General features: G+C 40.4%; 1 protein-coding gene across 3 annotated transcripts in view; it reads right to left on the bottom strand.

Moving 5' to 3' along the window:
- Window positions 1-14,435, bottom strand: part of LOC126161650 (BRCA2-interacting transcriptional repressor EMSY-like) — a 331,217-nt gene that overhangs the window by 27,468 nt on the left and 289,314 nt on the right. The gene's annotated exons all lie outside the window — the stretch shown is intronic.

The raw sequence follows: 14,435 nt of genomic DNA, 5'->3' as shown, positions 1-14,435 counted from the left end.
GTTCACGGCAGTTGCAAGCAAACAGCTGAGCAGCTTTGCTGTTTTTGAGATGCTGGTTCCAAGGCATCAAACCATAATAATCTGCCCTTTGTCAAAGTCGCTTATGTCAGTGGATTCATCCATTTGTCACTTCTATCATCTGTAGAATGTTTCTTATTTGTCTCTGCTCTAGTTACATATGTTCCTTGTGGCATTCCATGCCCACAACACCACGAGGGAGCATTTAATAACACAGTGGCAGTGGTCATAATGTTTGACTTATCAATGTGCATCCTAAACAGCAATAATTTGGATTAAATTTTCTAACACTAGTGATTACAAAAAAACACTAATATAAATTTAATTCAACAGGCAATCTTTAAAACTGTGACATTCCTTCTCAACTACGTAGTCTTTGAGCTTCTTTGAAAAGATACTGTCACTTATATCCTCCCCAAAAATTTTGGGAAGGCTTGTTATTAACTTGATAACTGAGTACTGAGGCATTTTTCTAGGATTGCCAGTTGGTGAGGCATGTTTCATGTTAGATCCTTCCTTTGATTAGTTTGATTGTGGACAGTGGTATTTGTTATCCATTCTGAACTACATTTTGTGACACAATCATACAGTGTGTTTCAGCTAAGCTTTTTACCTCACTCTGGAATGAATTAAGATATAGTAGTTCTATTTTCACCCAGATGAACAGTTCTCACCAAATGACATGCAGACTCTTTTCATAGCTATATTAATTACAGAGATATCAGCATCAACTTTGCTTTTTCTAATGCAGCTATAGTATTGTAGTTCTAAGAGAGACAAATCTAGCAGCATTCACACTTCAGTATCTAATTAGTAGTTTTGGAGCACTTACAACACTTTTGGAACTTACAATTCATCTGTTCTGCACATTTGTTGACAACATTGCTGCCTTATGCAGAAGTTCATGATTTCACATCCAAATAAGGAAATAAATTGTGTCAGATAAGGAGGAAACAGTGTTCTGTCAGCATGGTACCAATATAAAAGGGACAAAGAGGAAATTATAGCTCTCATTTTTTTCTTGCATTTCACACATGTTAAGTACGTCACAAGCCAGCATTTATGGTGACTGCAGAAGGAATGTGAAGAGGACAGTTGAGTTGTATGCATAAAGATATCCCAACAGTGTCCAATTAGAATAACAATTCAATGAATGAACAGGGTAAGGAGCAAGCTTACAATGAATGCAGTGAGTAAAACATACATTCTGGCTGCTGATGCTCATAACTCACATATTAACTGTTAATTAAGCACTTACCATATTCTCTGACAACTTATTCCATTTGTATCATTTGACACTACAAAAGCAGATTAACCATCGGGACAGCAGAAATTGCACAGAATTCTATCATTTTGTTCTGGTGCAACATCAGGACAATAGCTCAGTCCGTAGCTTACGGTCTAGGGGCTAGCTTTGCTGCCACTTGATCACAGGTTCGATTCCCAGCCAGGTTGGGAATTTTCTCTCCCTTGGGACTGGGTGTTTGTGTTGTCCTCATCATTTCATCATCATCATCATCATCATCATCATCATCATTCATGAGAGTGGCCAGATTAGTTTGTGTAAAAAACTGGACTGTATAAAAATTGGGACTTTCTACGGGCGCTGAAGACCACACAGCTGAGTGCCCCACAAACCAATCATCATCTTCATCAGAAGAATAGGTTATTTAAAAAGCTTGGAAAGCTGAATATAAGAAATATGCATTGTGAACATTTGCTGTCAGATTATTGTAGACTACATGACTGACCCGTACTTAATTGAAGGAAGCTTAATTGGTAAAAGACAGACACAATTTCTAATTGAAGTTTACCAGCTCTTCTAGAGGAAGAACCAAGTGAAATATGTAGATGTATGTGCTAGCAGCACAACTGACACACAGGTCACTACTTGCTTGTGATTTGGAAAGTGCTCAGCCAGATCTTTCCTGCTTGCTGTATAGGACATGAAGGTCCTGGCACTTGGCCTGCATGGTCACTTGATTTGATGCCACTGGACACTCTTCTAAGGCATAAGCTCAAAGATGAAAAATATACACAAGTTACAACAATCCAAGAAGATTTAAAACATTGCATTGCTGCAGAATGTGCGACGATTTTGAAGGAATCACTTCAGTCTATCCAGAGATCTTTGCACCAGTAAATGCAAACACGATTGCAGCCAACAGTGGAAATTTCAAATACTTGGTGGTGTAAATACAATTTTAAAGAAGTGAGTATGACTATATTCTTTTGTGATTTCTTTTGTGTTGCTGACCTGAAGTAATTTTGCCATTTAATAGAGTATCTTGACTTTAAACGCATGATGCGAAGTTATTATTTAACAGTATTTAAGTTTAAACCCTCTCTTTAAATTTCAATTCTCTATTTTACAAATTCATTCAGTTTTTTACATCTACCTTCATTTCAAGCCTCCAGGAGAAACAAGAGTAGAAGTGTTACCATTAGCTTTTGGAATGAACTTCCTTTTTCAAGCTTGTATGAAAAACATGAAAACACACACACACACACACACACACACACACACACACACACACACAGTTTGGGAGGGGTGGGGACGGCAGAGATGTAACTTAGGCTTAGGCCAGGGAGGTTATGGGAGTGAAGGATGTGCTTTAAGGACACGGGACAGCTCCCATATGCACAGATCAGAAAAGTGGGCGGTGGTGGTGGGAAGGATCCAATTGACATGGGTTGTGAAACAGCCATTGAAATCTCACATGTTGTGTTGTGCTGCATGTTGTACCACCGGGTGGTCTACCTTGCTTTTGCCATCAGTTTGGCAGTGGTCATTCATTCTAGTTGACAGCTGGTTGGTTGTGATACCAACATAAAACAATGTGCGGTGGTTGCAACAGAGTTGGTATATAACATGGTTGTTTTCACATGTGGCCTGCCCTCTGATGAGGTACAATAAGCCTGTGACAGAATTGGAGTAGGTGGTGCTGGATGGGTGGATTGGGCAGGTCTTGCACCTGGGTCTTCCACAAGGATATTATCTGTGTGGCAGGGCATTGGGTGGTGGAGTGGCATAGGGCTGGACTAAGATGTTGTGGAGGTTGGGTGGGTGGTGGAACAGGGATGTCCCTCATTTCTGGGCATGATAAATGATAATCAAAGCCCTAATGACACATGTGGTTCAGTCGTTCCAGTCAAAGGTGGTATTGGGCGAAAACGAGGGTGCTCCTTTGTGGTTGGTTCTTGGAATGGATGTGAGGATTAGATGTGTATGGGGATATGGCACAGGAGATGTGTTTCTGAATTAGGTTTGGAGGGTACTGCGAAGGAGTTCTCATCCCTGCAGATGTGTCTACCATAGGTGGCCAGGATATATGGGAGGAATTTTTTGGTGTGGAAGGGGTGGCAGCTTTCAAAGTGCAGTTACTGTTGCTGATTGGTGGGTTTGATGTGGACTGAGATGTGGACAGAGCCATCTGGGAGGAGATCGACATCTAGGAAGGTGGCATGATGGGCAGTGGAGGACCAGTTGAAGTGGATGTGAGGGAAGTTGTTGAGGTTGTGGAGGAATGAGGACAAGGTGTCCTGGTCCTAGGGTTCATATTTTAAAGATGTGGGTGCCCATGGCTGTGCCAAGAATACCTTTACGTACCTTCCCTTCAAAGTCGAGGTAGTTATGGATTAGGATGTAGTTGCTTAGGTGTACGAGGAACAAAATGGTGGGTTTGGAATCTGCAGGATGTTGAGAGATATAGTGTTCAATTGTGGCAAGGCCATGGACATAAGGGATGTAGGTGTTTAAGGAGGTTGCATCAATAGTGATGAGTAGAGACCAATGAGGTAAGGGTGTGGGGATGGTGGAGAGCAGTGTAGGAAGTGGCTGGTATCTTTAATAAGGGAGGCTACATTTTGGACAGTTGGTTGCAGACATTGGTCAACAAGGCCTGAGATTATTTTTTTTTTCTGGGAAGGGGCTTAGATTTTAGCAAGGATTGGAGGTTGTGTTGGACTTCTGGTATAGAGTCATTGTGGCAGTGCTTGTAGGTGAAGGTGTTGGACAACTGGCGGAAGCCCTCTGCCAGGTAGTCACTCCGTTTCATCACAACAAATGTGGAACCTTTGTCTGCCAGGAGGATGACCAGGTCAGGATCCGTTTTTATTTTGTGTCAGGCAGTCCTTTCTTCTGCTGAAAGGCTGTTGTTCTAAGGGACAGATGTGGGGAAGGATGGTGAGGTCAGGTTGGAAGTTAGGAATTCCTGGAAGGTGACCAGGAGTGTTTGGGGAGGAGTGTGGAAGGGTCACAGTTGGATGGTGGTAAGGACTGGGACAGGCAGGGATTGATTTTGGTTGGGGGGCCAGGGGGGGGGGGGTTGGTGGCAAAGAAGTGTTTCCACTGAAGGGAGTGGGAGAAGGAGAGTAGGTCTTTCCCAAGTCCAACATGTTTAAATCTGAGGGTGGGGCTGAATGTGAAGCCTTTGGATTGGACTGAACCTTCTGTGGTGCTGAGGATTTTGATGGACAGTAGGGATTGTTTTGGCTCTGGATATTTGGGGAGTGTTAGCACGGGGTTTTGGAGGATGTGGTACACTGAACAGATCAAGCTAGGCAAGATCTGGGTGCTATGAGGGGTTGATGAAGAGGAACACTGTGGGTGGATAGTGGTGCTCCAAGGCAGGAGTATTGCTTCAGCAGGTTGGATAATTTGTGGAGGTGGTGTTTGGAATGTTGTAGGCGTTGGAGCGTCAAGATTCAATTTGGCTGATGAGGTGTAGCTTGTGGGGATTGCACAGTGTAACAGTATTTTTTGGAGGGAGTGGAGGTGGTTTGGGGATGGCTGTGCCATAGAGACATAGTTTTGTAGGAAATGGTTTGTGAGGGAAAGGAAATGGCTGAATATGAAAAGATGGAGGGCATTGTGGAAGGAGGGGTGATATTAATGAAAAGGGATTCTTATGATTAGACCATTTTGGGGGGGGGGGGGGGGGGGAGGGGAGGGGGGGCAATTCCATGGCTTAAACAGTATTTAAGGAGCAGAGTATGGGTAAGGGTTTTGGCCCTGGATAGGTATACTTTTCTGAACTGACAGAGGAGGTTTCTTTTGCAGAGGGGCAGAGGGAAAAAGGAAGGGGGGGGGGGGAGGGTACTAGGGAAAGAAGCTGGCATTAGATGTGATGAGCAAAGGTGTCAGGTGGTTGCAGGCAGTACTGAATAACACTGACAGGTGTAAGGAATGAGAGGAATTGTGGTGGGGGCAAGGGGTAGTATTGTGACTGGTATGTCTGATCGTGCGTGATATATCGTCACATTTGTTTTATTGTCACGCGTAAGAGATAAGAAAACAAGGACAAGCAGATTGGGAGCAATATGTGAGGAAGTGAAGGATTTTGTGTTGCTAGAACTCTATTATGGTGTTATCAAGAATTGCATCAGCTGTAGTTACAGCCGTGTCCATTATGTCAGCCATGTATGCAACTCCACGTCGCATGTGACTCCCGATAAAAGTATAACACACTTCTAGCAATGCAAAATACTTCCCATCCTCACATAACACTCCTGATCTGCCTATCCTTGTTTTCATTTTATGTCTTACGCGTGACAATAAATATTGTGAGATCAAACCCAGTTGATACAATCTGCCTCTCTGAACATCATATGACCACTGTTTAGATATGTTAAATCTTACAGAATTTAAGTTAGCCTCTTACTTCTGCAGACAAAATATGGAGAAAGAAGGAGTGGCCACATCTGTTAAAAACAGTTTTAAATTTAAGAATATTAACATTAATAAATTTTGCTTAGAGCAGCACTTAGAAGCATGTGCATCAGAGATAGAATTTCATAATAGGTCCTTTATAATAGCAGCCATATACAGAGCACCTTTAGGAAATTTCAACCCGTTTATAAATGGTCTTGAAGATTTATTATCTTATCTAAAATTAAGAAGTCAAAGAATTAGTGGTTGCTGGTGATTTTAATATAGACGACCTGAAGAACATTGTCAGTGAACAGTTACTGAAATCAGTTACATTGCCATTCACTTTAATTTCTACTGTAACTTGACCAACTAGGGTATAAAAATGTTCTAGGAATGCCATTGATAATATCTTTATAGACAATTCTAGGCATCTAAGCCACATTACAAAACCAGTAGTAAATGGGCTATCTGACCATGACATGCAATACCTAACATTAAATTTTCAAAATTGTTAGGGTAAAACATCTATCAGAACTGAGTACAGAAGGACAATAAAACAGTCAAAAACTGAGAAATTTAGGAGATTGCTCAAAGAAATTAATTGGGTGGACGTTTACAGCATCCAAGACACAAATGGAAAATACAAAACATTCATCAATAAAGTTAGCACTTTATTTGAAAATTGTTTTCCCCTGAAGGTAACTCAAATTAAGCAGTAGTCTAATAAGAAACCATGGATCAAACAAGGGATAAAGCTATCACGTGAGACAAAAAGGAAACTATCCGATATGTAGGGACACCTTTGATACTAGCATTATAGCTCATTACAAAAATTACTGTAAAATATTGAAGAAGGTTATCCAGAAATCTAAACACTGCATTATGAGAAGAAGATAAATACATCAAGCAATAAAATAAAAATAATATGGGATATAGTTAAGTCAGAGACAGTTAGGACCAGAAATGAGGAGGAACAAATAGGTCTAAAAATAAATGAAACCCTGGTAACAAACGCATGTTGTGTTGCAAACCGTTTAAACAAGTATTTTGTCTCTGTTACTGATAACATGGGGTTGTCAGGTTCAGTAATTAATGCAATGGAATATCTGATACCAGTGCACACAAGCAATCTCAGTAACATGGAACTGACACTTACTTCACCCAAAGAAATATAATCCATCATAAAGTCCTTGAAATCAAAGAATTCTAGTGATGATGATAACATATCAACAAAGTTAATAAAAAAGTTATATCTCTCCACAAGAAAGGGGACAAAGAAATGCCATCAAATTACCGACCGATCTCACTTTTGCCAGCTTTTTAAAAAATCTTTTTAAAGGTTATGTTCAAGCATCTACTTAAGCACCTTAGTGAAAAAAACATACTGTCAAAGTCACAGTTTGTGTTTCTTAAGGGTTCTGATATTGAGTAGGCTATTTACACTCACAGTGAAAATGGCCTTAATTCATTAGACAACAAATTTGAGGCAACTGGCATATTCTGTGACTTGTCAAAGGATTTTGGTTGTGTGAGTCACTGCATTCTTTTAAGTAAATTAAAATATTATGGCACCACTGACAGTGCTGCAAAGTGGTTTCAGTCATATCTTACTAATAGAAAACAAAGGGTGTCATTACGTAACACTTCAGCAGTAGGCGATCAGACATCATCTGACTGGGAAGAAATTACATGTGGTGTTCCCCAAGGTTCCATACTAGGTCCACTACTTTTTCTTGAGTATATTAATGACCTGTCATCTGTTACATTACCAGATGCCAAGTTTGTCTTATTTGCAGATGATACACACATTGCAATAAATAGTAAATCAAATATAAATTTAGAATGGGCAGCTAATCAAATTTTTACTGTCATTAATAAATGGTTCATAGCCAATTCACTGTCATTAAACTTTGAAAAGACCCACTATATGCAGTTCAGAACTTCCAAGAGATTTCCTTCTAGTGTGTGTATAAAATATGACGACATGGAAATAGGAGAAGTTGAGAGTGCAAAATTCCTGCGATTACAAGTTGATAATAAATTCATTTGGGAGAGACATATTAATGAACTGATAAAGTACCTAAACAAGTCTGTGTTTGCAATGTGAATGAGTCAGACATAGGACATAAAAATATAAAAAACTGGCATATTTTGCTTATTTTCACTCCGTTATGTCATATGGTATCATACTTTGGGGTAACTCCACAGACCGAGAAAATATTTTTAGAGTACAAAAGCATATAATAAGAGTAATGTGTAGTGTAAATCCAAGAACATCATGTCGAAACCTATTCAAAGAATTGGGCATACTAACCACAGCTTCTCAGTATATTTATTCCTTAATGAAGTTTGTTGTAAACAATACATCTCTTTTGCCAACTAACTGCTTAGTACACAGTATCAATACTAGGAATAAGAACAATATAAATAAAGATTTAAAATCACTTAATCTTGCCCAGAAAGGAGTCCAGTATTCAGCAATGCATATTTTCAATAAGTTACCGGCAACCATTAAGTGTTTAGTTTCAGACAAGGCACAATTTAAACATAATTTAAAGGAATTTTTGGTGGCCAACTCCTTCTATTCCATCCATGAATTTCTCAACAAGTGTAGTAGACAATTTTTATGAAAATTTATTGTACTTTAATTTTTGACAATACTTCGTTGTAACAGCCAAGTAACTACCTACTGTGTGAATGATGGATGTAAGTCTTAAGTCTGTAAATAGTGGAAGTTTAATTTTAAATCTTTTAATTTGACTGTTCTTAACTAAGGATCATTGAAATGAATAATTTACTTTAATTTTTGACAATACTTGGTTGTAATAGCCAAGTAACTAGCTACTGTGTGAATGAAGGGTTTAATGAAAGCAGATGTAAGTATTAAACCTGTTAATATTAGAAGTTTAATTTTAATTCATGTACATAATTCTACTGTTTATTGACTGAGGATCATTAAAATTAATGAAACTCAAGTTTTTCTAATTACATTTTTGTAATGTGTTTATCTGACATTTCCACACCCAGGAGGATCCCCTCTTTTGTGGGTCTATGGAATGAATAATTAATCTAATCTAGAATTTATTTCACATGCATGACACTATATCACAATTCTTTTCACTCCTTACACCATCAACATTATTCAACTCACCTTGCAACCACCAATACTTGCCACTTCAAATGCCAACTTCTTTTCCCAGCATTACTCCCACCCCCCATTCACAATGGACGCGTGCTCCATTTACCTGCATCAATTCAGAAAAGTATCTCTACCGCTAGCCAAGACCCTGTCCCATTTCCTGTTACTTAAATGCTGCCTAAGCATTGGATTACATCCCCCCCTTCCCCAACGGCCTAATCATAAAAATTTCTATTTCTGGATCCCACCCTTCCTTCCCCAATGCCCTCCACCTTCTTAGATTCAGCCATTTCCTCTCCCTAACAAACCTGTTTTTATAAAAACACATGTCCATGGCACAGCCATCCCCGAACCACCTAGACTACCCCTGAAAAATATTGTTATACTATGCAATCCCCTCTAGTTACACCTCATCTCCAAATTGAAATCCTGACATTCCAACACCTACAATAACATTCCAAATACCACATCCATAAGTTATTTAGCCTGCTGAAGTTATACTCCTGCCTTGGGGCACCACTATCCAACCTGCATCCCACACACAGTGTTCCTCCTCATCAGCCCCTCCTAGCATCCAGATCCTGCCCAACTAATTTGTTCAATGTACCACATCCTCCAAAACCCCCTGCCAATATCCCACAAAATCCAGAGCTAAAAGAATCCCACATTTCCATCAAAATCCTCAGCACCACCTATGTTTCAGTCTTATCCAAAGGCCTTACATTCAGCCTCACCCCCAGATTTAACCATGTTGGACTTGGGAAAGACCTACTCTCTTTCTCCCACTTCCTACATTGAAAACACTTCTTTGTCACCAACCCCCCCCCCCCCCCCAAAAAAAAAAGCCAATCCCTGCCTGTCCCAGACTGTATCACCATCCAATCATGACCCTCCTACACTCCTGCCCAAACACCTGTGGTCACCTTCCAGGAATTCCTAACTTCCAACCTGGCCTCACCATCCTTCCCCAGGCCTATCCCTAAGAACAACAGCCTATCAGCAGAAGAAAGGACTGACAAACACAAACTAAAAACTGATCCTGGTCTGATCATAATCCCAGCAGACAAAGGTTCCACCACTGTTGTGATAAACCAGAGTGACTACCTGGTAGAGGGCCTCCACCAGTTGTCCAAACCTCCACCTACAAGCTCTGCCACAGTGACTCCATCCCAGAAGCCCAACATAACCTCCAATCACTGCTAAAATCCTGAACTCCTTCCCAGAAAAAAAAAAAAAACTATTAGACCTTGTTAGCCTACAACTGCAAACAAATGTCCAAAATGTAGCCTCCCACAACAAAGATATCAACAATTTCCTGCACTGGCTCTCCACCGTCCCCACACCCCTACCTCATGGGTCTCTACTCGCCACTGTTGATGCAACCTCCTTATACACCAACATCCCTCATGTCCATGGCCTTGCCATGATTGAACACTACATCTCTCAACATCCTGCAGAAGAACTAAAAATAATACCAAAACTGCACATATTTAAAAGAGAATTAAAAAACATGTTATTGAGCAATAGTTTTTACAGTACTGAAGAGTTTATGAATCATTAACAATAAAAGCGCAGTTAATACTTTACTGACATAATAAATATGTGTAATTGCTCACATTTAAATACTTGCTGTTTCTATGAAAGTGTGAAACAGTGTTAATGCAAGAATGGAAATAATCTTAGTTGTGAGAATCACTAGCTTTTTTTTTTTTTTTTGTACGTTGTTATCCTAATTGTATATTTTTATGTTAATGTTCTTATAGTTCTATTAAAATTGTAATGTCTAAGTGACAAGTAAATTCAATTATAAATTTTCATGTACATGTATTTTAAATTGTAATGTTTACTGACAAGTCCTATGTCATTTTGATGATGTACCACAAGGACGCTAATAAATTGAATTGAATGGAATCCCAAACCCACCATTTTCTGCCTTGTACGGCTAACCAATTACATCCTAAGCCATGATTACATCACCTTTGAAGGGAAGGTATACAAAGAAATTCTTGGCACAGCCATGGGCACCCACATTAAACCCTCCTTTGCCAACCTCTTCATGGGCCACCTAGAGGAAAAATTCCTGGCTTCCCAAAATCCCAAACCTCTGGTCTGGTTCAGGTTTTTTGATGACATCTTTATAATATTGACCCAGGCCAGGACACCTTATCCTCATGCCTCCACAACCTCAACACCTTCTCTCACATCCACTTCACCTTGTCTTCCTCCCCCCTTCGTGCCACCTTCCTAGATGTTGATCTCTTCCTCTCAGATAACTCCATCCACATCTCAGTCCACATGGAATCCACCAATTACCAACAGTACCTGCATATTGACAGCTGCCACCCATTCCATACCAAAAAGTCCCTCCCATATGTCCTGGTCATCCATGGTAGATGTATCTACAGTGATGAGAACTCCTTCGCAAAGGCCTTCGCAGACAGGCAATACCCCCCAGACCTAATTCAGAAACACATCTCCCATGTCATGTCCCCACACACATCTGATCTTCACATTCATCCCAGGAACCAACCACAAAGAAGCACCCTCTTTGTTACACAATGCCACCCGGGACTGCATCGACCAAACCGTATCCTAACATCCTACATCAGAGCTTTGATTGTCATCATCACACACTGAAATGAGGGACATTCTACCAACATACTTCCATCCCCTCCCAAAGTGGTGTTCTGCTGCCCACCCAACCACCACAACATCCTAGTCCACCCCTATGCCACTCTGCCCTGCAATCTTCTGCCAGACGGATAATACCCTTGTGGAAGACCCAGATGCAAGACCTGGCCAATCCACCCACTCAGCACCACCTACTCCAATACCGTCACAGGCTGGGCCACCTGTGAAAGCAGCCATGTTATATCCCAGCTCTGCTTCAACCACGGTATAGTGTTTTACATTTCTATGACAACCAACCATGTGTCAACTAGAATGAATGGGCACCACCAAACTGTTTCCAAAAAACATGGCAGACCACCCAGTGGGACAATATGCAGCAGAGAACATCATCAAAGATTTCAATGGCTGCTTCACAACCTGTGTGATCTGGATCCTCCCCACCACCATCTGCTCTTCTGAGCTATGCAGATGGGAGCTGTCCCCTGTCCTTAAAGCACATCCTTTGCTCCCGTAACCTCCAAAGCCTAAACCTATGTTAACTCTCTGTCCCCCGCGCCCCCCCCCCCCCCCCACCAATAGCATGGGGGTGCCTTATTACCCCCACCCAATTCATGTCAGATACTTGTGTGATGCTGTCTCACGCCCTAGCCTGTGAAATCACATGCCCAACAGTTTGCCAACTGCCCCCTCTATCTGCACCCCTAGCTAGCCCACAGATGGCTCTCCAGCCTTCCACAAGCCACTAGAAACTTCCCCACAACCCTCTCCTGCTTCCTGTCTCTCTCCATCCCTCACTCCAATCCACACCCCCACCTCACCCCAGTACACTCAACATGGGTCAGGAAAGAGCTGACATCATTCCCTGCCCCAGCTCCTCCTCCTGATTTGTGTCAACTAAGTTGTGTGTGTGTGTTGCTATCTCATGTCATAGTCTGTGATATTGTGTGCCCATCCACGTGCCAGCTGCCTGCTCTACCTGCACCCCTAGCTAGTCCACAGATGGCTTCCAACTCTCCCATGAACTGCTTGACACCTTTCCCCAGCTTCATCTCTGCCTTCCACCTCACCCCAGTACACTCAATGTGGGCCAGGAAAGAACTGGTAGTCAACTGAGCAAAATGTAGGGAGACAAGAGTGGGCACGTGGGTGAGCGAGTGTAAGTGTGTGTGTGTTTTCATGTTTCTCCTATAAGTCCGAAAAAGGATGTTCATTCAGAAAGCTAGCAAAGCTCTGTACATTTCATTTGTGACCCTATCATCGACGAAGCATTTCTGTCTTCCAATGAGTCATCTTCTATATTTCTAAATAATTCATAATTCTCAATCAAAACTTTCCATACATTATCATCCTGCATATTATTGTGTTATATATGTACAAAGATGTAAAAGAAAGAAGCATGGACTTCTGAAGCAGTTTCTGTAAGTTTCTGAGAGCTTTTTCTTATAAACTTCATAATTGATTTATTTATTTCAATATGAATACTGCTCTTGTTTCCTATATATATCAGCTCCCCCTACTGCCATTATAAACCCCAAAAAACATTATACACCCCTACATGGTTTACACCCACTCTGCCAAGGCTTAGAACATTAGTTATGATTTACTATGGTAAATATTAAAATTATAATGCAGACAAAGATAGTTATATCAAGCTAAAGAGTAAATACAGACCAGAAATAAGGTTAGAAAGTGTAAGGCAAATGACAATTACATTGATTAGCTCCACAATTGTAAAGTTGCTTGGAATGTTGTAAACACTGAACTGGGGAGAAGCAAGGATTAAAAAAATTGTGATTGTAATGTTAGTATCACACCAGATGAATTCCGTGCCTATTTTGTTAATGTCTCTGGCATAAGTTTCTGTATAGCAACTGAGTCAAATTATTAATATGAACAGGGTACAAAGAATGCTGTCTTTTTCCTACAACATTTTTTCTACATGATAATGGAAAGATGTCTAGTTAAGTGACATCATGAAACCAACTGCAAAATTAAGCAGTTCAAAGGCAGAAAACATTTATGGGTTGTCTAATTTTGTAATAAAAAAAGAGATATAATAGCATATCCACTCCATTTACTTGTAAACTGAACAGTTACAGGTTGGGTTGTTTTGTGGGAGGAGACCAAAAAGCGAGGTCATCGGCCTCATCGGATTAGGGAAGGAGTCGCGTGTGCTAAACACTGCGCTACCTCACTACTGAAAAGTTACTAATATTTGTTTCCTACTGTGTTTAAAAATGACAGTGGTCACACCACTACACAAAAAAGGCGATAAGTCATGCCTAAGAACTATCGACCAATTTCTTTAGTACCTGTTCCATCAGAAGTAGTAGAGTACTGCATGCAACTCCAAATCGATAAGCACCTATCTACTAACAACATTCTTAGTGATTCTCAGTATGGATTCAGACATGGATTATCAGCTATAGAAGCAGTGGAAAATATAATTTCATTCACATTTGTCAGCATTTGAACATAAACATTCTATAAATGCCACACTTGTAGACTTCAGTAAAGCTTTTGATTCTGTAAGCTACAGAATTCTCCCCCAAAAAAACTTTATTCTTATGGTTTTAAAGGCAAAGTACTATTTCTGATTACATCTTATCTGAGTGAGAGAAAACAACTTGTACATTTTAACGAAAAGGAATCAGACCCTCTGGGTATCATTATGTTATATTGATAATTTTTACTTATAAGTCTGACAGCAACTGAATAAAACACAATTTTAGTGCCACACGCGTTTCGCCTTTATTTTCTGCAAGGCATCATCAGTGGCAGGTTACGTGGACAATTTCTTACATATTACGTTCCTGTTGCGTTTTTGGTGTTGTATCACATGAGGTGTCACACGAAGTGTCCAACATCCTGTGCAGGGAACCTTGCTTTTCATAATTTATGCAAATTCCCATTACACTAAGCAGAAAACTGCAGAACAACTCAAAACATCCAGTACATAGGTCAGTATATCACTCATTCTAAAACTATACATAT

Source organism: Schistocerca cancellata, chromosome 2 (assembly GCF_023864275.1).
Source record: "Schistocerca cancellata isolate TAMUIC-IGC-003103 chromosome 2, iqSchCanc2.1, whole genome shotgun sequence".
Classification (NCBI taxonomy): Eukaryota; Metazoa; Arthropoda; class Insecta; order Orthoptera; family Acrididae; genus Schistocerca; species Schistocerca cancellata.
This window is presented reverse-complemented; position numbering and strand designations above follow the sequence as displayed.